General features: G+C 43.1%; 1 long non-coding RNA gene across 1 annotated transcript in view; it reads right to left on the bottom strand.

The window, feature by feature from the left end:
- Positions 1–12,500: 12,500 nt before the first annotated feature.
- The window catches only part of LOC116269519, a 35,702-nt gene continuing 23,591 nt past the window's right edge, over positions 12,501–24,611 (bottom strand). The window contains exon 4 of the long non-coding RNA XR_004177134.1: positions 12,501–12,573. This is a non-coding gene — a long non-coding RNA (uncharacterized LOC116269519). The remainder of the gene's footprint in view (positions 12,574–24,611) is intronic.

Raw genomic sequence — 24,611 nt, 5'->3', positions numbered from 1 at the left:
GTGGAGAAACTGGGATGCGCATATGCTGCTGGTGGAAGTGTGAAATGGTGCAGCTATTTTCCAAACAAGTTGGCAGTTTTTAAAAAGCTAAACCTAAACTTACAATAAGAATCAATCATGCTACTTGGCATCCACTTAAGATAAAGGAAATTATATGTATACACAAAGATATGTACATAAATGTTGACAGCAGCTGAATACTGGAAACAACGAATAATCAACTGGTAAATGAATAAACAGAATGTGTCATAGCCATCAAATAGAATATAAATAAATAAGAAGGAATAAACTACTGGTACATGGTACAGCAAGGACTTCAAAACAGGTAAAGGAGGCATAGAGAATTGTGTACATTGTATGATTTTATATCATAAAATTATAAGATCATAAAAAAACCAAAAACCATAAAATCATAGAGTAAAATATTCTATGATTTTATATTCTAGAAAATTTAGAGCGCAGTTATGATTTCCAGGGTTCTTTTTCGTAGAGCTAACCTTTCATCTGATATCCTTTGCAATCAGCCAAGTACATTCTTTAGCACGTTTATAGTGTGGTTCTGCTGATAACACATTCTCTCAGCTTTCGTGTTTGGGAATGTGTTGTTTCACCCCTGTTTATAAAGGAGATTTTCCCTGGATATGAGTTGACAGGCCTTTCTCCTGCTTTTAGTGCTTTAAAAAATGTCTTTCCATGGTCTTCTGGTCTCCACTGTATCTTCACAGAAGTCACGCGTTGTTCAAATGCTTCTCTGGTGTGTAACGTGTCTTTTTCTTCTGAGTCCTTTCAGGATCTCCTCTTCATCTTGGGATTTCAGTACTTTGGCTATCATGAACTTGGACGTGATTCTTGTCATACTTGTTCTGCTTGGAGTTCACTGAACTTCTCAGGGCCGGACACAGGTGTTTGACATCAATCTGAGAAAATTTTGACTCATTTTTTCAAAAGCTCCTGCTCTTCTCTTTTCCTTCTTGTATTACAAGTATATTAACATATCACAGGAGCTTCAGGTTCTGTTGGCTTTTCTTTAATTTTGGTTTCTCTGGGCTTCACTTTGGTTAATTCCTTTTCATCTCTCTTCGAGCTCACAGACTTCATCTTCCTTCTCCAACCTGTTAAGCCCATCAGCGAAATTTCATCTCAGTGTCATATTTCCAGCTTTATAGTGATATCTCATGTATACCCTATACATGCACAGCGTCTCCTATCATCGACATTGCCTACCAGACTGGTACATTTGTCACAACTGATACTTCTACAGTGAAACATCATTACCACTCCAACTCCATCATTCACATCAGGGTTCATTCTTGGTGTTGTACAATAGATGGCTCTGGACAAATGCATAACATGTATCCACCATTACAGTATCATACAGAGATCACATGGTACTAAAAATTCTCCTGCTCTGCCTATTCATCCCTGCCTCCCCCTGGCAACCACTGATCATCTTACAGTCTCCATAGTCTTGCCTTTTCTAGGATGTTGTAAAGCTGGAATCATACAACAACCTTTTCAGATTGCTTCTTTCACTTAGCAATATGCCCTTCAAGTGTCCTCCGTGTCTTTTTATGGATAGCTCATTTATTTTCAGCCTCAAATAATATCCCATTGTCTGGATGTACCACAGCTCACTTATACATTCACCTACTGAGGAGCATTTTGGTTGCTTCCAAGTTTTGGCAACTATGAATAAGGCTGCTCTAAATATCTACTTGCAGGCTTTGTGTGTAGACATAAGTTTTCAACTCCTTTGCGCAAATGCCAAGGAGTGTAATTGCTTTATCATATGGTAAGAGTATATTTAGTTTTGTAAGAAACCACCAATCTGTCTTCCTAAAGGCTGTTCTATTTTGCATTAAGACCCACAATGAATGAGAGCGAATTCCCACAGCTCCACATCTTCACAGGCTTTGGTGTTGATAGTGTTCTGGATTCTGGTGTAGTGATATCTTACTGTTGCTTTAATCTGCATTTCTCTATGACACATAATGTGAAGCATCATTTCATACGTCGATTTGCCATCTCTATATCTTCTTAGATGAGGCATCTGTTAGTCTTTGACCCATGTTTTACTTAATCATTTTTTAAAGACAGCGTCTCACAATGTTGCCTAGTCGGGAGTGGAATTCACAGGCGCAATCCCACTACTGATCAGCATAGGAATTCTGACCTGCTCCATTTCTAACTTAAGCTGGTACCCCTCCCAGGTGGTCACTGGGTTGACACTGAACTTAGTGTGGACACCTGGGAGGCATAACTCAACAATCAGAGCTCCTGAACTCAAGTGATGCTCCCGCCTCAGCCTCCTGAGTAGCTGAGCCTGCAGACACATGCAATCACACCTGGCTGGCCCCTATATTTTAATCAGGTTGTTGTTATTGTTGACTTTTAAGAGCTCCTTATATATATATATATATTTTTTTTTTTTTTGAGACGGAGTCTCGCTCTGTCGCCCAGGCTGGAGTGCAGTGGCCGGATCTCAGCTCACTGCAAGCTCCGCCTCCCAGGGTTTACGCCATTCTCCTGCCTCAGCCTCCCGAGTAGCTGAGACTACAGGCGCCCGCCACCTCGCCCGGCTAGTTTTTTTTTTTTGTATTTTTAGTAGAGATGAGGTTTCACCGTATTAGCCAGGATGGTCTCGATCTCCTGACCTCGTGATCCACCCATCTCCGCCTCCCAATCCTTGTATATTTCAAATAAAAGTTATCATTTATGTCTTTTGCAAACATCCTCTCCCTGTGTGTGGCTTGTATTTTAATTACTTTAAGAGTCTTTGACATAGCAGAAAATGTTAATTTTATTAGAGTCCAGCTTATCAATTATTTCACACATTGCACCTTTGGTGTCATATCTAAAAAGTTATTACCAAACCCAAGTCACTTAGATTTTACCTTATCTTCTATGAATTCTATAGTTTTGCACTTTACGTTTAGATCTGTCATCTATTTTGGCAGGCAGGAATACTTCACCACTATACTAATGAGGACAGCGGTTGTGTGATCTGTTTTAATTTTTTTGAAAGATGTAAGGTCTGTGTCTAGGTTTATGTTTTTCTTTGCATGTGGATGTCCAGTTGTTCCAGTACCATTTGTTAAAAATACTGTATTTGCTTCACTATATTGCCTTTGTTCCTCTGTCAAAGTTTAGTTGACTACATTTTGTTACTGGGCTCTCTATTCTGTCCCACTAATCCTTTTGTTTGTTCTTTCACCAATACCACAGTCTTGATTACTGTCGATTTATACTAAGTCTTGAAGTTGGATATTGCCAGTCTTCAACTTTGTTCTTCTAATACTGAAGTGGCTGTTCTGGGCCTTTGTCTCTCCAAATAAACTTTTGAATCAGTTTGATGATATTAAAAACAAAAAACAAAAACAAAAAAAAACTTGTTGGGATTTTGGTTGGGATTGCATTGTAAGGAAAACATCTTGACAATATTCAGTGTACCTATCCATGAACATGAACTACCTGTCCATTTAGTTTTCCTGTGAATGAGTTTTGTAGTTTTCCTCATAAAGTCTTGAACATATTTTGTTAGATTTTATGCCTAAGTATTTCATTTTGGGAAGTGCTACTGGAAATGGTTTTTATTGTTATTTTTAGTAGAGATGGGGTTTTGCCATGTTGGCCAGGCTAGTCTCGAACTCTTGACCTCAAGTGATCCACCTGCCTTGGCCTCCCAAAGTGCTGGAATTACGAACATGAGCCAGTTTTTAATTTCAAATTCTACTTGTTCTTTGCTGGTAAACAGGACATTCAGTGAACTTTTGTATATTAAACTCAATTCTTTTGGATCTTCTACATAGGCAAACATGCCATTTATGAACTAAGTTTATCTTTCCAATGAATATATATTTTGTTTTTGTCATAATTGCATTAGCTAGGACTTCTAGTACAATGTTGTAAAGAAGTGGTAAGAGCAGACATCCTTGTTTTTCCTGATCCCCTTTCTGGATCTTAGTGGGAAAGATTCTAGTTTCTCACAATTGGGTATGATGTTAACAATAGGTTTTTTTGGTCCATATTCTTGATCAGGTTGAGGAAGGTCACCTCTGTTCCTAGTGTGCTGGGAGCTTTTATTATGAGTGTTAGATTTTGTCAAATGCTTTTTTCTTTTTCTTAGCCTGTTAATGTGATGAATTACGTTAATTGGCTTTTCAATGTTAAACCAGCTTTGGATATGTGAAATTCCATGTGGTTTTGGTGCACAATTTTGTTAGATTTAATTTGCTAATATTTTATTGAAGATTACTGCATCTATGTTCATGAGAGATGTTCTGTAGTTTTCTTGTAATATTTTGTTATTAAAATGGTATTTGGTATTAAAATGATGCTGGCGCTACAGAATGAGTTAAGAAGTATTCCTCAGCCTCTATGTTCTGAAAGAGATTGTAGATAATTGGTATAATTTCTTCTTAGATATTTGGTAGAATTCAACAGTGAACCCATCTGGGCCTGGCACTTCCTGTTTTGAAAGGTTATTAACCACTGATTCAATTTAACAGATATAGGCCTATACAGATCGTTTCTTCCTGTTCAAATTTTGGCAGATTCTGTCTTTAAAGAAATTGGTTCATTTCATCCACGTTATCAAATTTGTGGCCATAGAGTTGTTCATAATATTTATTATCCTTTTAATGTCCATGGGATCTGTAGTTTTGTCTCTTATTTCATTTCTGATATTGATAATTTATCAGCTGTATTTCTTTTTCTTGTTAGAGGCTTACAGATTTTCTCTCAAAGAACCAGCTTTTGGTTTCATTGATTTCCTCTGATTTTCTGTTTTCAACGTATTGACTTCTGCTATTTGTCTCCTGCTTAGAATTTAATTTGATGTTTTCTAGTTCTCAAAGGTGGAAGCTTATTGATTTTAGATCTTTTTTTAACATATGCATTTAAATCTATAAATTTCCCTATAAACATTACTCTCATTGCATCTCACAAATTTTAACAAGTTTTCATTTTCATTTACTTCAAAATTTCAAAGAAATCTTCAGATTTCTTCCTTAAACAATGTATTATGTAGAAGTGTACTGTTTAATATCCTAATGTATTTTCCAGTCGTCCATTATTGATTTCTACTTTACTGTGGTTGAGAACATACTTGTTTGATTCCTATTCTTTTAAATTTGTTAAGGTGTGTTTTATGGACTAAAACGTGGTATATTTTGGTGAATGTTCTGTATTCTACTGTTGTTGGAGGAAATAGTCTATAAACGTCAGTTATATACAGTTGACTGAGGATGCTGATTTCAATTTTGTCCCTACTGATTTTCTGGCTACTGAATTGGTCCATTTCTGATAAACGGGTGTTAACGTCTCCAACTATAATAGTGGGTTAATTATTTCTCCTTGAAGTTTATCAGTTTTTGCTTTGGAATTCTGATGCTTTGTTAGCAAAAGTACATTTCAGGATTGTTACATCTTCTTGGAGAATTGACCCCTTTATTATGTAATAGTCATCTCTGGTAACTTTCCTTGATGTAAAGCCTACTCTGTCTGAAATTAATATCACCACTTCCACTTTTCAAAATGAGTGTTGGCCGGGTATGGTGGCTCATGCCTGTAATCCCAGCACTTTAGAAGGCCAAGGCAGAATGATCACCTGAGGTCAGGAGTTCAAGACCAGCCTGGCCAACATGGTGAAATCCCATCTGTACAAAAATAGAAAAAAATAAATTACCTGGGCATGATGACATATGCCTGTAATCCCAGCTACTCGGGAGGCTGAGGCGGGAGAATCGCTTGAACCTGGGAGGTGGAGGTGGAGGTTGCAGTGAGATGAGATCAGGCCATTGCGCACAAAAAAAAATTAGTGTTAACATTTCTATCTTTTTCCATCCCTTTACTGTTGATTGATCCATATATGTCTTTATATCTAAAGTGGATTTCTTATAGACAATATATAGTTGGGTACATTTGGACTGACATTGAAAGTAATGATATACAGTTGAATTAACATCAACCATATTGTTACTATTTTCTATTTGTTGCCCTTATTCTTTGTTTTCGTCTTTCACTTTTTTTTCTTGTGGTCTTAATTGAGCATTTTCTATGATTTATTTTCTTTCCTTTCTTAGCATATCGGTTACTTTTTTTTTTTTTAAGTGGCTGCCTTGGAATTTGCAATATAAATTTACAAGTAACCCAAGTCCACTTTCAAACGACACTACACTGGTTTCTTGATATTGCAAGCACACTATAATAACAAAATAATCCTAATTCCTAATTGCTCTCTCCCATCCCTTGTGTATCACTGCTGTCATTCATTTCACTTATATTTAAGTGTGTGTATATGATATATACATAAGCATATAATCAAATATACTGTCGCTATTATGAATGGTTATGTTAGATCTATTAATAAAAATAAAAGTTTTTCTTCTACCTTCACTGTTTCTTCTTTGATGCCTTCTGTTTTTCTATTTTTTAAACAGACAAGGTCTTGCTCTGTTGCCCAGGCTGGAGTGGAGTAGCATCATTATAGCTCACTGCAGCCTTGAACGGGATCCTGGGCTCAAGAAGTGACCCATCTCAGCCTCTCAAAGTAGCTGGCACTATAGGTGTCGGCCACCAGGTTTGGCTTTTTTTTTTTTTTTTTTTTAAATGAGACAGAGTCACACTACATTGCCCAAGCTGGTCTCAACTAACGGCCTCCAGCAGTTCTCCCATCTTGGCCTCCCAGAGTGTTAGGATGACAGGTGTGAGACCCTGTAAACAGACTGTGCTCTTCCTTTCTTTATGCACAGCTGAGTTACTGACCTCTACTATTTTCTCTAAAGAACTTTGAACATTTTTTGCAAGGCAGGTCTACTGGCAACAAATTTTGCAATTTTTGTCTAAGAAGGTCTTTACTTTTCCTTCACTTTTAAAAGATAATTTCACAGAGTATAGACTTCTAGGTTAATGGAATTTTTTTCCTCTCAACAGTTTAAATATTTCACTCCACTTCTTGCTTTCATGGTTGAGGGGAAGTTGAATATAATTCTTATCTTTGATCCTCCATAGGGAAGGAGAGTACTCTGGTTTCTTTGCTGTGTTTTAATCTTTGATTCACCATAGTTTGAAAATTATATGCCCAAGATAGTTTATTTTTGTTTTGTTTTTGTCATTGTTGTTTTCACATTTATCCTTCTTGGTGTTTCTTGAGCTTCCTGGATCTATGGTTTGGTGTCTGAGATTAATCTGAGGAAATTCAGCTACTACTGTTACAAATACTTCTTTTGTTCCTCTTTCTTCCCCCTTGTATTACCGTTATGCATATTTTATGCCTCTGTGGACGTCCCATAGTGCTTGGATACTCTGTTCTTTTTTGCTTTTCAGTTCTGGAGGTTGGAGTTGGGTATTTCCCTTTCCCGCAGGTCAGAAGGCTCTGATAAAATCCCACCAGGTTAGTCTCTAGTTAACTAGCTTCTCTGGAAGGTAGACCTAGTAAAGAGTGCACCTACATGTTGAAAAATGATTCCTATTCTCTTTCCCCTGTAGTAAGTATGAGGGGATTTTTCTCTGATGTGTACTTCGAGAACCTGGTTGAGCTTCTGATGATACAACTCACAAAAGCATGAGACCCATATGCACAGGCCTCCTGGAGGTTTTAACTCTCAGACGTGGCCACACCTCACTGCAGCAATTTGTCAATTCCAGTTCAGGTTTTCCAATCCCAGCGTGGGTTCCTTGGAGCATTGTGCTCCAGTGTATGGTGATTCATCTGCTTTACCTGTCCAGCCAATCTGGGGAGAGTGGCTTGCCTGTGACCTCAGGTTTCTTGCAGGTTTAAGAAGAGCTGCTGATTTTTCAGTTTGCTCAGCTTTTTACCTGTGAGGAGGGAGTGACAATTCTCAAGATTATTGTGTACGGAACCTGAAGTTTCCCAACTCCATTATAGTAAAAAGTGTCTTCCCTTCCTCTGGCTCAAGAATTAAAATATTTTCATTCTTTGACACGTTGTACTTTGATTCCCTAAATATTTATAATTGTAGATTTAAAAACTCCGTCTTCTGCTGTATCAGACATCTAGACGGGCACTTTCCAACAGAATTATGAGAGTCCTGTTAGAACTTGAAACCTTCCTTGTAGCCTCATATAAATAACAGGTACAATTAATTTTACTAGTATATTTTTAACTCAAAATGCTCATACTATACTTTCAATAAGAAACACAAATAAGCCGGGTGTGGTGGCTCACATCTGTAATCCCAGCACTTTGGGAGGCCGAGGCGGGTGGATCACGAGGTCAGGAGATCAAGACCATCCTGGCTAACATGGTGAAACCCCATTTCTACTAAAAATACAAAAGTGTGAAGTGAGGTGGCTGGAGCACCTGTAGTCCCAGCTACTTGGGAGGCTGAGGCAGGAGGAATGAAGTGAGAACCCAGGGGCCGGGCACTGCAGTGAGCCAAGGGTCCAGCACCACTGCACTCCAGCCTGGGGACACAGCAGAGACTCCATCTCCAAATTTTCTATTTTTTTTATATATTAACTGTATCTTTCCATGCAGCAAACCCCTTGTCGAGTAGCATACAGCGTGCTCCAGCTGCGCATGTAGTGGTGACAGAGACCATCTGCATGTGTGTGCACTTTCACTGCCTTTCTTGATCACAGATTCTACCTCCTGTTTCTGTGTATGCAGTGATTATTTGCTAGATATTACACATTGTTGTAGGTAACATGTGAGCAGCTCAGGATCCTAACCTTCCTCTGAAGCTTTCCAGCTCTTGTTTTGTAGGTAGCACAAGCACTGCTGGAGTCATTGTGACCATGGGTAGGCTTGGATTGATTAGCTGCTAAGGTGTGGATCTGTGGAGGCTCAATCCTGCCTCCCTCCGATCTCTTCCTGGGCGTGGTAGGGTGGCCATGCTCCACCTGGATCTCTCAATCTCTCCCTCTCTCTCCCCGAGGGCCCATTGGCAGGAGTGAGTATGCTCCCAGCCCATGCCACAGGCTCTCTCCACGTCCTCCACCTCCTGGGCCGTGGCAGGGTGTGCTCGCTCACACCTGGGCTCTGTAAAAATTAGCCTTCTGGGCATTAGTCAGGATGATATGCTCGGCCCACCTGAGCCCTCTCCAAGCTCCTGCCTCCTGGGCCAGCGGTAGGGTGGCCATGCTCCTCCCACACCTGAGAATGCCCGTCTCTGGGGCAGGGTGATGCTGGTCCACCCGGTATCCGGGCTCTGGCAATCTCCTCCTGGACGTGGTAGGGTGATATGCTCCGCCCTGGGAGAACATCCTGCGGTGCCCACGGTCTGCGGGAAGTGTGCTGTGGTCGTCTGAACATTCTCCGGCCCTCAGGTTTGACATTTGGCTGCCCTTCTGGACTAAAACAGCCATCTCTGACCATTTTATGCAGTTTGCGGACATTTTCACGGCAGATCGTGATTTAGGTCCCTATTCTCTCATCATGGCTAGAAGAAGTTTTGGCCAGAAATTTGTTCGCTATATCTTTACATTTGAAAACCCAAAGGCTTCACCCGTGGGCCAAATGCGGTCGACAACAATCCTAATGAGTTTCTCCAGAAGCTTCGAGGATCCAGATGTAGCCAGTCCTTGTAAGAATAAAAACTTCAGAACATTCTCTGAAGGGCAATGAAACAATGAATCTAACCACTGTTACCAACAACCAAAAAAATAGGTAAAGAAAATCACAGCTAAGACTTTGTTTAAAATAAGTCTGATGGTAAACCATGAAACTACCACTAAGCACAAAATAGGCTGGGAGTAAAATTTTTATGATATTGACATTTATGGTTGTACAAGAGCTGCCCCATGTGGTATCAGAGGACTCCTGATGAAATTTGAGGATTGCTATGGTTTGTCTCGAAATGCTAGATCAAATCCAAATGCTTCACAAAAAATAACGAACTTCCAAATAAATTTTTCTTTTCTATTTTGCAGACGGCGTCTGTACGGTAGGGTTATTCATCACACGCGGTAGTAACATTCCTCAGTTGGATTCAATGGAAATAAGCAAATAACCCGCTTTTCTTCTTCATTCAAGTCATCATTTCTCTTACAAAGTGGTCAAAATGCCTGTTGCCTTAAATACTGGTTAGTGCCAAAGTATGGTTTAAAATCTTTCCAATTAGGTTATCCTTTTGAAATTACATATTTGTTAGTTACTTTTGAAAGAACTTACATACAATTTTTACCAAATTATAAGTTTTGGCAGGTATAACACCAAAACTAAACAAACAGGGATTAAGCCTTATTTGCAGGGATAGGTGCTGCTCTATTGCCCAGGCCAGGTGCAGTGGCACGATCATGGCTCAACTGCAGCCTCAGCCTCCCTGGGCCCAAGTAGTCCTCCCACTGGCCTCCTGAGCCAGCTGGGGACACACAGGCTTACCACACCCTGCATGCCTGGCTGGTTTCTGTATTTTTCTGTAGGGGTTGGGGACTTTGGAAGTTGCCCAGGGCAGTCGAGCATGGGACTCCAAAGCAGCCTTGGCTTCCCAAAGTGCTCCGGAGTTAGAGGCATGAGCCACCATGCCTCAGCCCTAAATGTTTTAAAGAGTCTCTATTTGTTATCATTATTTTTTCCCTATGGGTAGGATGGGGGTCTTGCTCACTTATTTGCCCAGGCTGGAGTGCAGTGAGGCATGTCAGCTGAAACCTCTGCCTCCTGGAGCCAGTGATTCCTCCTCAGCCTCAGTGGCACCACTGGGACTGCAGGTGTACACCACCAGGCCCAGCCAGGGGTACACTTATTACTTTTTGGTGGGAGACAAAATGTACTCCAAAGGCATTCTGTACATTTGCCATATTTTCCAGGCTGGCCTTGAACCCTTGGGCTCAAGCCATGCACCCTGGACTCCCAAAGTGCTGGAGTTATAGGCATGAGCTACGTGCCGAGCCTTGAGGTTATATGTGCTGTGGCTTAATATTAAAATAAAGGGGAGGCCAAAGGGGCACATGGAGGCAGAAAGGGCTCCCCTTGCCCAACAACCTTGCTGGCAGTTCACTCCCTTGCCTGGCTGGCACTTTCGTTCTTTAAGATGAAGGCAGATTATGTATAAAATGGAAAACAAAACAACATGGAACACCCTGTCTCTACAAACACTTAAAACTTAGCTGGGTGTGGTGAGAGGCACCTGTGGTCCCAGCTGCTTGAGGCTGAAGGGTAGTGCAGCTGCAGTGAGCCAAAGGCTGTGATCATGATGAATTCCAGCCTGGTGAAAATAGAGCCAAGACCGCATCTTAAAATAAAAGCAACGAGCCAAAATGATGCCTCTTTAAGTTCTATCCTATAAATTTCAGTACCTTCATTTGTAAAAGGTACATAAAAGTGAAACTTAGGAGCTGCTTGGGAATAATGTAGGCGCTCGCTTGACCCCTCGGCTCTGATCTGAAGCCGCGTCCTTCTGTCTCACTGCTTGCCAAGACTAAAGCTAAACTTCAAAAGTAAAATACTCCCAAAATGTTGTGAACAGCTATTCATATTGTACATGAAGTTTCTCTTGTAGTACAGGAGGAAAAGAGCAATTGTCATTTAAAAGTGATATGTAGCTTCAACGTGGGATGTAGGTGATTTTAGGTCCTTTGAGAGACAAAGGCACCTTAGCGACATGAATAATGTTGGAATCAAAATGCACAGCAACTAAACACCAAACAAAAGCGTAGAGTTCAATCATTATCTCTAACAAGTATCGAATAAACTAAACTTTTCTGGCTTTCCTTGAATTGTAGAAGATCATGAAATATAGTTTATAATTATTAGGCAGAGAATAGAGAATTTGGGTAGTTAGCAAATTCAATTAAATCAAAACCAGTATTATATAACAGAAATATAAACCCGGCTAATAGCCTGTGATGAATTTTAGATCCGAAGTTGGCAGATCTGTGCACCAAATCCTGGTCTGCTGTTCTTGTAAATAAAGTTTTATTGAGTTACACAGCCATCACATGTATCACTATGGCTGAGGCAGAGTTGAGTGGTTGTGAGACCTTATAGCCTGCAGGAACTAAAATGCTATCTGGCACCTCATGAGCCAAGAGTTTATGACCTAGTTAGGGTGGCTGCTTTCGGCTATCCAATTGGCTGGATTCTAAAACAATCCAACAATACTGGCACACTTGTCTGAAGATTTGAGAACAGACCTTGCACACCAGCCCTAATAAGAAAAGTCAATTCCAACCCAGAGGACTACAAGCTCTTCCCTTTTCCTACAAAAGAATTAAATGAATAAAATTGTGAGATTTTGTATATACATCATATGTATGAGTCTTGATGTAAAGTTAAAAATGTATATTTATACAGATACATGTTACTTTTCCTTCCATGTTTAACTCATACACTGTTTTTAGATTCTAGTTCACGGAAATCTGCATTTCTGCACCACCACTTGATTTTGAAGGCAAGAACCGACTGGGGCTAGTGGTCAGTTCTAGGGCGCAAGGCGTGTTCAGGAGGCAGTGTCGGGGAGGCGTGTCCCCTTACCTGGAGGGTGTAGGCGTCCATGGGAGTCTGCGTTGACCAAGGGACCTTACCTAGATTTAGAGAGAGGCACTAGGCACGCCATCGCTTCGCTCTTTGTGTTTGTGGGCCGCCCTGGACCCCAGCTTCCGTGTGGGCGTCTGAAGCGGAAGGCTCAGTCACTCAGTGCTCAGCTGGGGAGTCCAGAGCCAGATGCACCCTCCTCTCTGTCCCGCAGCACGTTTGTCCTGTGTCCTGAAACTCACCCAGCAGATTGGGTGGCGAGGAAAATCAGTGTTTACAATTCCGAGTAAAGACATTAACGTATTCACGAACTTTTAATTATTCATTTTATTACTGCAGAATCCATATCCACAAGCAAACACTGACTGTAAACTGTGCTGAGATTTTTCTTTTTAGGGTGAATGGACCTTGATCTTTGGAGATTCTTCGTGATCTGCGTTTGAGCCTCCAAATCCTTTCACTGTACTGCTGAGGGCGTGGCCTGCAGCCCTCGCACTATGCAGTCACAGTGTAGCTCAATGAACTGGCAGCCATGGGCCAGGACTGTGTTGGCTAATCTGACATGGTTTGGCTGTGTCCCCACCCAAATGATATCGGCTTGAATTTTACGTCCCAGAGTCCCATGTATTTGTGGGAGGGACTTAGGAGAGTGGTGGAATCACTGGGGCCCGACTTTTCCTGTGCTATTCTGCATTGATGAGTGAGTAAGTCTCACTTGAGATCTGATGGTTTATCAGGGGGTTTCTGCTTTTTGCTTCTACCTCGTTTTCTCTTGCTGCTGACATGTAAGAAGTGCCTTTTCGCCTCCGCCATGATTCACCAAGGCCTCCCAGCCATGCTGGAACTGCAAGGCCAGCTAAATCTTTTCCTTCTCAGTCTAGGGTATGTCTTTATCAGCAGCATGGAACTGGTTAACACAACCATTAACATTTTGGCTGGCTATTAACCCATTACATTAATTCCACACATTCCACCCGAGATACTTTCTTCTGTAAGTCCCTATGGGCTGGGGGCCACTTGAAGTGGTGATAAAGGCAGACAGTCATCTCATGCAGGCCACTTGATAAAGGATGAGACAGGTGACAGAGCCAGATGAAAATTAAAAGCCCCGAGGAGACAGGCAGCAGCAACTCCAAACTGTGAAGCCAGGGAAGAGCCCTCTTAACTGCACAAAATCAGAACAACAGGAATGGAGCCATACCGGCTGTCAAGGCAGGAATCTTGAGACACAGGGCAAAACCCACTCAAGGCCCTGCTGTGAGTGAGAGCGGTGTGCTTAGAATTAAAACCACCACCACCAAAATGGCCCAGTGTGAGTGAGAGCGGGTGGGAGAGAAGTCAGGGCGGGCGAGATTTTCTCTGAAGCTCGAGAATGATCCTGGAAAGGGAATGGGGCCCAGTGGCTTTCGGCAAACCCCGGCGCTGCCACCTGAGACAGGACCCGGACCTGCATCCGCCCACAAGCAGCTCATTGCACTGCTTGGTCTTGAGTCAGCTTGTGCACGCTCTAACTAAAGAGCCTGGTCATCTGGCCACTATTTCTAATTCCCAGGTCAAAACCACTGGGTGACTGAAGCTTGGCTCATATTAAAACTGAAGGGATCAATGGGGTGACAGTCCACTCCACTTCCACAAATCAGCTTTTTGTTTTGCATATTCTCCGTTTAAAATTTTTGGATGTAATTTCCAAATACACAGAAAATCTACCAAGACCAAGTAGCGAAATTCCCACATAACTTACCAGCAGGCTCAACTTGGGCCCAGCTTCTCCTATCTTGCATCACTGCCTTCCCCCCCTCCCCCATGAATTTTTCTAAGTCAAATGAAATAAATTTCAGATACTATACCTTCCATGCCCTAAAATGTTTTTCAATGTATTTCCTCAACCTGGGGATATGTGCTCTCCACATTCATTTTTCCACTCAAGATGGAGATTTAACTATCATATACAAAGGATTCACTTTCAATGGTATCAACTGTCTCCATAATTTTTTGCTTTGTCCTCCTATTTGAAGGTCAATCCAGGATCATGAATTGATTTATCATATGATTTTTACCCGTCCAGCATCCAAGTTTCTCCAGGTTTGTGTTTCCTCAGAGCTGGAAATGTTAAAGAATACAGGTCAGTTATTTTACGAAACATCCTTCCCATTTTGGTATCTTCCAGACAAGACTCAAGAGTATGCATTTAGCAGGACACATGAGAATTGTCCTGTGACTAATGTTAACATCGGCAACTCAGTGAAGGTGGGTGCTTACGTGCCTCAAAGCAAAGATGCTACTTCTCCGCGTTGAAATTAAGATTTGGGAGGAGACACCCTGACACTATATACGTATTCTGTTTTTTTTCCATCAATTCGGTACACTACTAGTTTGCATCCACAGTTTCCTGTCATTCCTTCTAAATTATTAAGATCTTCCATATTCACTCAAGAAAATAATTATTCTATCTTTTTCAGCATTCATTTACCTATGTCCATATGTACTCATAGGTCTGGCTTGGTGGGCTATAATTAAGTAGTTACTCGCGGTTTGTTTGTTGCTTAACTGGTTCCAGATGTGACACGGATTCCCAGCCTTGGACTGAGGGCTCCTTCTAGTGAAGCGGTGTTGGGAAGCTAAGACTGGGCACCGGTGCTGCTGGGCATTGCCCGGCAAACCAGAACTACACAACCGCGCATGTGCGCGTACCCGCCACATCGCAGGCGCTGTCCTGTCTGCATCTGGCCGGGAGACACCAGCTCATGCCGTTTACTCCTGCCACAACCCAATCCCATGATCCATTCCAGGCTTTGGCCTTTTCTTATTTCTACCTCTCTTACCAGAAACCCACCAGCTCCTGTAACACTCAATATATTCCCTGCTTTGTGGCTTATTTGCTTAAGCCTGGAGATACAAGAAATGCTGAAGGTTACTAATACCACTGTAGAAAACTATCCATTAGAGTTCAGTATTCATTTTGTAATTATTTTTTCATTTTTTTTTTTGAGGAAGGGAGAAATTACAAAGTATACACAGCGAAATCTTCAAGACCCTTAAAAATTTTTACTTGGTGCATTTTGATAAGCGGAAATCCTATTCACCCTCTCAAACCTTTTGCCTCAAAGTTCCACCACGTCCCTCCCAGTGTCCGGCCCTCAGAGACGGCCACTGTTCATTCTGGAGGTATTTAGAAGCGCAGCTTCCATCGCTGAAGTTCGCATAAGATTGTCCATCGTCCGCATGGACTCCCGCGAGCGTGTAGTGTTCCTCTACTCAATTCAAGGCTCCTGGAACTCATCCCTGTTGTGTTTTGGTTTCAGTATTTTGTCACGTTTTTGTTGATGGGAACTAGGACAATGTAGATATATCAGGAATTTGCTCATGTTTCTCCAGATGGATTTATGTTGTTCCCAGTTCTTGGCTATGACAATTTTACTCTGGAGATAATGTGCATTCTTCTAAGGACACACATTTTTTCATCTTTTGTAGTGAGGCGTCTACAGCATACCTGCTGGGCCATATGGTAAGTGCACGTTAAAAAAAACTGCCACACTGTTTACCGCTTGGCTGTGCCGTTTAAGTCCTCCATCAGTCTGACATCCAGCCTGTCATGCTCTTCACCAGCACCTGCTTTCTGTCCTCCTCTCCCTCTTGTAGAGGGAACCTGCGTGGAGTTTAAAGTTGTACTCACTTGGCTCCTGGTGAAGGCACCTTTCACGAGACCCTGGGCATCTGTATACATCTATTCTTGGAAAGATCCATCTTGCATGCTTGCCAAAATTCACATTTCTGGTTACTTTTGTACATTTCCTAAAATCATTTCCTGGGCCAGGCCCTGTGTCTTCTGTACATCCAAGCATCTCCCTGCTTCAAAAGTCTTTACATGCCTTTTAGTTCTCCTGACTCACTTCACGGACTGAGGGGCCCAGTCATGCATGAGACCTGAACCCATGAATGGCCATGCTCTGACACTAACTATGGGCCAGAGCTCCCCGGCTGCCACCACGAGGAGGGAGTCAGCTCACTTTTCAGGAGTGGCCTTTATCAAGTGGAGAAGTTCCTTCTATTTCCTGATGTGGTAGGAAATTAGGTATAAGCACTATTAAATTTCAACCCAGATGTTTTCCAGTGTCACAGAGGATAAAATAAATGGGTTTTCTGCTTTATTTTTTTTTACGGTAATGCTTCAGTGAATTACAGTGATTTTCAATGATGACAATGTATAAAACTACAGATCGAACAAACTCTAGAGTATTCCTTGGTATTCTTATCCCTTTTACATATTTCTAGGTTTGATTTAGTAGAGGAATTTATTTAAAAGCTTCCCAGCATCTAATATGTCAACAAAGGTAGGCGCCAAGTTTTGCCTGCATGCAAACTAACAGGAGCCAGCACCAATGACACTTTGTGGGCGGCGCATTTCTGGGCCAGAGAGCAAAGGGGCTTGTCACACACACAGTGATTTGCTTAGGACCCCTCACCCGTCGTGCTCAGGATCCTGCACAGTGGGGCAGCAGGATCCACTCACCCCGTCGATACTCAGGATCACACACAGTGGGGCAGCAGGATCCACTCACCCCGTCGATACTCAGGATCACACACAGTGGGGCAGCAGGATCCACTCACCCCGTCGATACTCAGGATCACACACAGTGAGGCGGCAGGACCCACTCACCCCGTCGATACTCAGGATCACACACAGTGGGGCAGCAGGATCCACTCACCCTGACAATACTCAGGATCACACAGTGGGGCAGCAGGACCCACTCACCCCGTCGATACTCAGGATCACACACAGTGGGGCAGCAGGATCCACTCACCCTGACAATACTCAGGATCACACACACAGTGAGGCGGCAGCACCCACTCACCCCGTCAATACTCAGGATCACACCGTGGTCAGGGTGAAGAACTGCTTACGTTTTTCTCTTCTGAGAAAATTTGTTTTTAGCAACCATGGCTCTCAAGGCACTCACTTGCACATTATACATAATACTGCTTGTGGCCAAAGTCATGGTACCTTCCTACTCTTAAATAATTTATCAAGAGTCCTGAAAGGTGAGTATTTTACAGAGAAAAGTGGTATGTGGGTTACCCCAGGCTAAGGAGTGAGTGAGCCGGACAATTCCTGTGAAAAATCGGAGAACAAGGTATCAGTGTGAGTTATCTCCAGGGAGGAGTGAAATGGGTGCTGGGAAATTGAGGGAGCCTCGGAACGGGAATCTCACAACCTCAAATGGGGAGACCGGCAAATGGGAAAGCAGTCGCTCTGATGCACGGACGTTTCGGAGATTCATGTCCACTCCGTGCTGCGTTTGAGCGACTTTTCTTCTTGTGACGTGGACCCGACAGGAGAGAGGTCCCACGTACACACTCGGCATTTGTGAGGGTCTGGCACCGTGACTCACTGCTACAGATTTAACATGTTTATGCATAAATTACAATGGCTCAACTGTATAAAAACTGATAGCAGTTACAGATCAATTCCCTCAGTTCTCACTTGGGCCACACTTCCTGTTTCTGCAAGAACATATGGCTTGGCTGGAAGACACGATGTTGACATTGAAAAGAAAAAGGACCTTGTATAAAAACGATGCAGAGGGTTCTTCTCAAAGGCCACTGGGACACACACTTTGTTGGTAACCAGCTGTCTACCAGCGCCGCAGCGAGAGACAGAGCTCCACGCGTGAGCAGCCACAGCTCCCGTGACCCACACCAAGACCCCCAGGGTGACGACAGGCCAACCAGCAGCCTTGGAACAGACACTTCCTCCCCGAGAGACAACAAACAGTGATAACTGCAGGTTTCTCTTTTTTTTTTCTTTTTTTTTTTGAGACTCAGTCTCGCTCTGTCGCCCAGGCTGGAGTGCTGTGGCCGGATCTCAGCTCACTGCAAGCTCCGCCTCCCGGGTTCCCGCCATTCTCCTGCCTCAGCCTCCCGAGTAGCTGGGACCACAGGCGCCACCACCTCGCCCGGCTAGTTTTTTGTATTTTTTAGTAGAGACGGAATTTCACCGTGTTAGCCAGGATGGTCTCGATCTCCTGACCTCGTGATCCGCCCGTCTCGGCCTCCCAAAGTGCTGGGATTACAGGCTTGAGCCACTGCGCCCGGCCAACTGCAGGCATTTCTATGACTGGTCTGGAAGAAAGAAACCATTCACCTCCAACAAGGAACACGTCTTGTTTCAACTGAGGCGAATGAAAAGATTAAGGAAACAGCACAAAAGCCAGGCGGTTCTGTCACCTATGCACACACAGGTATGTACACGTATGTTATACACACACGGATATGTACACATATGTATGTGCACACATCTATGTATGTGTCTGCATGTGTGGGTATAAAATATACCATCTGTGTCTCAATAACGGCATCGTCTAAATTCAGCCGGCAACCTCCTCAGGGCCAGGGCGGGAGCCTGGAAGCCCATCTCTGCAGCACCCTGGGCTCCCCAGCCCCTGCCTGTGGGCGGTGACTGGTGAAGCAAAAAACCCTCCCAGTCCTGTTCCTTCTACACCACATCCAGAACAGGCGTACACCCAGTGTAGAAAGCTCCTGTGGCCTGAACGGATCATTCAATTCTAATTCAGACTGACCTAATCTCCGCAATGCAGTCCTACAAACAGACTTTCCAAAAGTTACCAAACCACTACCTCAAACCTCATGCTTTCTCTGCTTCGAAAGAGGACATGGGACTGGCCACCATACGGCCACCAGAACACACATAGGATATTATCCTATTGCCCTTCAGTGCCCAGAAGAATCACATGGTCTCTCGTGCTAAAAACAAAACGACAACCACCGCAACCCAGCTTTTCAAGTTGCAGGGAGTTTTACAGCCTTTCTATGTCGTCTTCCTTTTTGCCCCAAACTGGATATTCTTTTTACTTTCTCCTTATTTCCTGAACATAATTTGATCAATACAATTAAAGTGCTTGTGTTAGAAGCAACTTTACTTAAAAAGAATTGAAAGAACTACATCAAAATATTAAGAGTAGTCATTTCAGAACGACAAGAAAACAATACATCGTTTTTTGTTCATTCTTTTCAACATTTGCAAAGTTTTTTGCCTTCAGCATAGTCACTTTTGCAATCAGAGGTTACAGTGCTTGATGGAATGAGGCCATGAAGCACACACACCGCCCAGTTTCTAACACTGAGCAATCTTTGGGGAAGGATGGAGACACAGGAAAGGTTCATCTTAAAGTAACACAGGTGCTTTTTTCATAAAAGCAAAAGACATTTTTAAAAGTGTTTGCACCATACACAAGTCTGCTAAATTTGGTCAAAAAACAGTAACCAAAGAACACTTTAGCCCACAAGGAGACCAGCACACCCAGCTCGAGGCCACTCCAGACAAGGACGGAGAGTGGTTTCCTCACAGCTGACCCACAGGATGGGGTAACACGAGCAGGAGGGAAACACGGGGACCACAAAGACGTCAGACTGTGGACGGCACGGCAAGACACAGCAACACAAACTAGCCGAGTAATTAAAAACTATCGTAAAAAGATGTCCACATTCTATTTTAACCTGAAATCAGTGGCACGGTGACACTTCAACACATCTATAAACAGCACCCCTGCAGATTCCATCAGACTCTACACTGAACAATGTTAAGACGAGGAACAAGAACAGAATAGCCTCCCCATTGTGTGATGGGGTCTTCTCAGCGCAGACCGTTAGAGCATGCTAATCCCATCATCAAAACACAGCGAACACGTGGAGAAAGGACAACCTGTCCAGGCGTGAAGATCAGCTTCTGAAGCATGCAGTGTAATTATGGCTGAAAGCATTTCCTGCGACACTGAGTGAAGTGTTCGAGTCAGAATCCACCTCCATGTGCTAAGTTGTTGCTGTGTTTAATAATTCCCGTCCAACTCAAAATATCCAAGGCAGAAAGCAGCATCCAACCACGAGCACCTAAAATAGCGATTAAATGGACAGCACTTTGTGGAAAGACTTTTCCCAACATGACACCTAGAGGGGACAAGGAGGCAACCCATGCCACGATGGCCCCCCGGTTCCTCTCGCTGCTCCTCCTGCATCCTCAGCACAGCCAGGTGCTTTGCTAGTGCCCTGCTGCAGAGAAAACACCCCACACAGCTACTGGGGAGGTCGGGTCTTCTCTTACGACATCCAGCTTAAAAGGCAGCATGTCCACTGGCCAGTGGCCCAAATCCCACACGTGAGGGGAGAGATCTGAACACCGGACACAGGGGCCAGGATGGACCCATCTCCCATGAGAGCCAATGCCAGCGGGTCACAGGGAGTCCTGGCCAGTCTGAGGCCTGGGTGCGAGGAAGGGGGCAGTGTTGGATGAGCACACAGTGCTGGAAAGGGTATGAGCTGAGAACAAAGACGTTTACAAAGCTCTGCATAAAATCCAGATCATTCTGAGAAGAGCTCAGAAGATGAAGAACTTTTAGGAAAATATAACATGGGTAAACAGGTTGCTACAAAACAAATATTCCCTTGAAAACACAACATCCTTTTCACAAAATGAGCCGATAGATGAAATCCAGCACCTGTGCAGCATCAGAAATCCATGAAAGCATCTGACCAAGTGCCCTCCAAAGCCTTAATTACAAATGCCCTGAATACAGTTTTACCCAGCCACGTCAATGAGACATCAGATGAGAGGCCATGGACTGGAAACCATGAGAAACAAACAGCCCGGGTAAAGGTACCAAGCAGGATTACAGAGGAGTCAACAGATATGTGCGCGGCCGTCACGAGAGTAACAAGATTCGCTGGTCATGCTGGACACACAGTGTCACGGACTCCAGCAAATGCCTGAAATGCAAATGCTTAAAAAGATAGGAGAAAATCATCTGGAAACTCAGCAGTGAGGACAGAGGGCAGTGACTTTTTAGTATTTCTAAATATCTTTGAGGATGAGCACCAAAAGTGGTCAAGGATATTTCCCCCTATGGAGAGTCCGGGAAGTAACTGGTATACATGTGCCATGGTGGTTTGCTGCACTCATCAACCTGTCATCTACATTAGGCATTTCTCCTAATGCTATCCCTCCTCTAGCCCCCCAGTCCCCAACAGGCCCCAGTGCGTCATGTTCCCCTGTGTCCAGATGTTCTCATTGTTCAACTCCCATTTATGAGTGCAAACATGTGGTGTTTAGTTTTCCGTTCTTGTATTAGTTGGCTGAAAATGACGGCTTCCTGCTTCATCCATGTCCCTGAAAAGGACATGAACTCACCCTTTTTTATGGCTGCATAGTATTCCATGGTGTATATGTGCCATATTTTCTTTATCCAGTCTATCACTGATGGGCATTTGGGTTGCTTCCAAGTCTTTGCTATTGTGAACAGTGCCTTGATAAATATACATGTGCATGTGTCTTTATAGTAGCATGATTTATAATCCTTTGGGTATATACCCAGTAATGGGATTGCTGGGTCAAATGGTATTTCTGGTTCTAGATCCTTGAGGAATTGCCACACTGTCTTCCACAATGGTGAACTAGTTTATAGTCCCACCAATGGTGTTTCTCCACATCCTCTCCAGCATCTGTTGTTTCCTGACTTTTTAGTGATCACCACTCTAACTGGCATGAGACGGTATCTCATTGGGGTTTTAATTTGCATTTCTCTAACAACTAGTGATAAGCTTTTTTTCATGTTTATTGGCCGCATGTTTTTTGAGAAGTGGCTGTTCATATCCTTCATCAACTTCTTGATGGGGTTGTTTTCTTTTTGTAAATGTGTTTAAGTTCTTTGTAGATTCTGGATATTAACCCTTTGTCAGACAGATGGATTGCAAAAACTTTTTCCCATTTTGTAGGTTGCCTATTAACTCTGATGGTAGTTTCCTTTGCCGTGCAGAAGCGCTTTAGTTTAGATCCCATTTGTAAATTTTGGCTTTTGTTCTCGTTGCTTTTGGTGTTTCAGTCATGAAGTCTTTGGCCACGCCTTTGTCCTGAATGGTATTGCCTAGGTTTTCTTCTAGGCTTCTAGGGTTTTTATGGTTTTAGGTCTTATGTTTAAGTCTTTAATCCAACTTGAGTTTATTTTTGTTTAAGGTGTCCGGAAGGTGTCAAGTTTCAGTTTCTGCATATGGCTAGCCTGTTTTCCCAACAGCATTTATTAAATAGGGAATCCTTTCCCCATTGCTTTTGTCAGCTTTGTCAAAGATCAGATAGTTATAGATGTGTGGTGTTATTTCTGAGGCATCTCTTCTCTTTCATTGGTCTAAGTATCTGTTTTGGTACCAGTACCAAAGCATTTTGCATTTCAGTACCATGCTGTTTTGGTTACTGTAGCCTTGTCAGTATACTTTGAAGTCAGGTAGCATGAGGCCTCCAGCTTTGTTCTTTTTGCTTAGGATTGTCTTGGCTATGCGGGCTTTTTTTGGTTCCATATGAAATTTAAAGTAGTTTTTCCCAATTCTGTGAAGAAAATCAACGGTAGCTCGATGGGGATGGCATTGAATCTATAAATTACTTTGGGCATCATTGCCATTTTCATATTGATTCTTCCTATCCATGAGCACGGAATGTTTTTTCATTTGTTTATGTCCTCTCATGTCCTTGAGCAGTGGTTTGTAGTTCTCCTTAAAGAAGTCCTTCACATCCCTTTTAAGTTGGATTCCTAGGTATTTTATTCTTTGAAGCAATTCTGAATGGGAGTTCACTCATGTTTTGGCTCTCTCTGTTGTTGGTGTATAGGAATGCTTGTGATTTTTGCACATTGATTTTTGTATCCTGAGACTTTGCTGAAGTTGCTTATCACCTTAAGGAGATTTTAGGCTGAGATGATGGGGTTTTCTAAATATAAAATCATGTCATCTCTAAACAAACAGTTTGACTTCCTCTCTTCCTATTTGAACACCCTTTCTTTCTCTTGCCTGACTACCATGGCCAGAATTTCCAATTTTTGCCCATTCAGTATGATACGGACATCAAGGTCACCCTGATTTCCTCTCATGTTCCTCCTTGTTAACCCAACATTCAGGTCTTACTGCTATTATCTTGTGACCATTTCTCAAATCTTACTGATACTGAATTTTTTTTTTGTTTTTGTTTTTTTGGAGACACAGTCTCACACTCTGTCGCCCAGGCTAGAGTACAGTGGTGTGATCTCGAGTCACTGCAACCTCCGCCTCCTGGGTTCAAAGAGATTCTCCTGCCTCAGCCTCTGGAGTAGCTGGAATTACAGGCATGAGCCACCACACGCCCGGCTAATTTTGTACTTTCCGTAGACATGAGGTTTCGCCATATTGGCCAGACTGGTCTCAAACTCCTGACCTCAGGTGATCAACCTGCCTCGGTCTCCAAAAGTGCTGGAATTACAGGCATGAGCCACAGCGCCCAGCCCTGACAGGTATCTCTTAAGTACACATCAGTTTCAGGCATTCAGGGATGTTCGGACTCCCCCACTTTCAAGCCCAGGCTCCATGCTGCTGCTAACGTGATCTTCAAGCCCTGACTGGCCCTTTGCCTAAAATCTTCAAGTGATTCCCCCATCATCTTCAGGACGAAGTCCAAATTCCCAAGCATGATGCTCAAGATGCTATAACCGGCCCCTCCTACCTGACTTCTTGCCCTTCCCCAAACGTGTCATGCTCCCTCATCTTCCTTCAATATACAGAAGCCAGGCAATATTTCAGGTGCTTGGCCTACACAAATGAACAAAACAGAGATCCTGGCCTGTATGGACCTCGTATTCTTATGGGAGAAGGTGAGAGGTAGGGAGGTGGATGGTGGAAGAATGGCTGAGTAATTGGGTAAATGGATGAGATGTCTGATGATGGATGGATGGTGGACATAAATGGGTGATTGATAGGTAAGTAGATGATTGGTGAATGCGTAGACAGAGAGGTTGATAAATGGATGACTGACAGGTAGATAAATAACGAATACACAGATATGCAGACAGATGGACAGAATGTCGTGTGGTTATAACGGCAGTGGAGACATGAGTCAGGATGGGGAATGGGAGGGATTGTGTATGAAAAGGTGCCGTATTTCACAATTTTACAGAAACAGCAGAAATGAACCATACTTCTCATGTTGGGTCTGGCTTCCCCTCCAGGGCAGAGCCTGCAGTCTCTGAGCTGAAGCGTCGGTCTCCTCTACCCACCGTCCCACTCTCAGCCACCCCCTCTGCCGTGTGCCTCTCTCACCAACACTTTCCTGCCTTTGAAGGGGTGAGGTAAGGTGCACAGGTGAACAGAA

The sequence above is a fragment of the Papio anubis genome, chromosome 11 (genome assembly GCF_008728515.1).
Source record: "Papio anubis isolate 15944 chromosome 11, Panubis1.0, whole genome shotgun sequence".
Taxonomy (NCBI): Eukaryota; Metazoa; Chordata; class Mammalia; order Primates; family Cercopithecidae; genus Papio; species Papio anubis.
The sequence above is the reverse complement of the archived record's forward strand: the minus strand, read 5'-3'. Positions and strand labels throughout refer to the sequence as shown.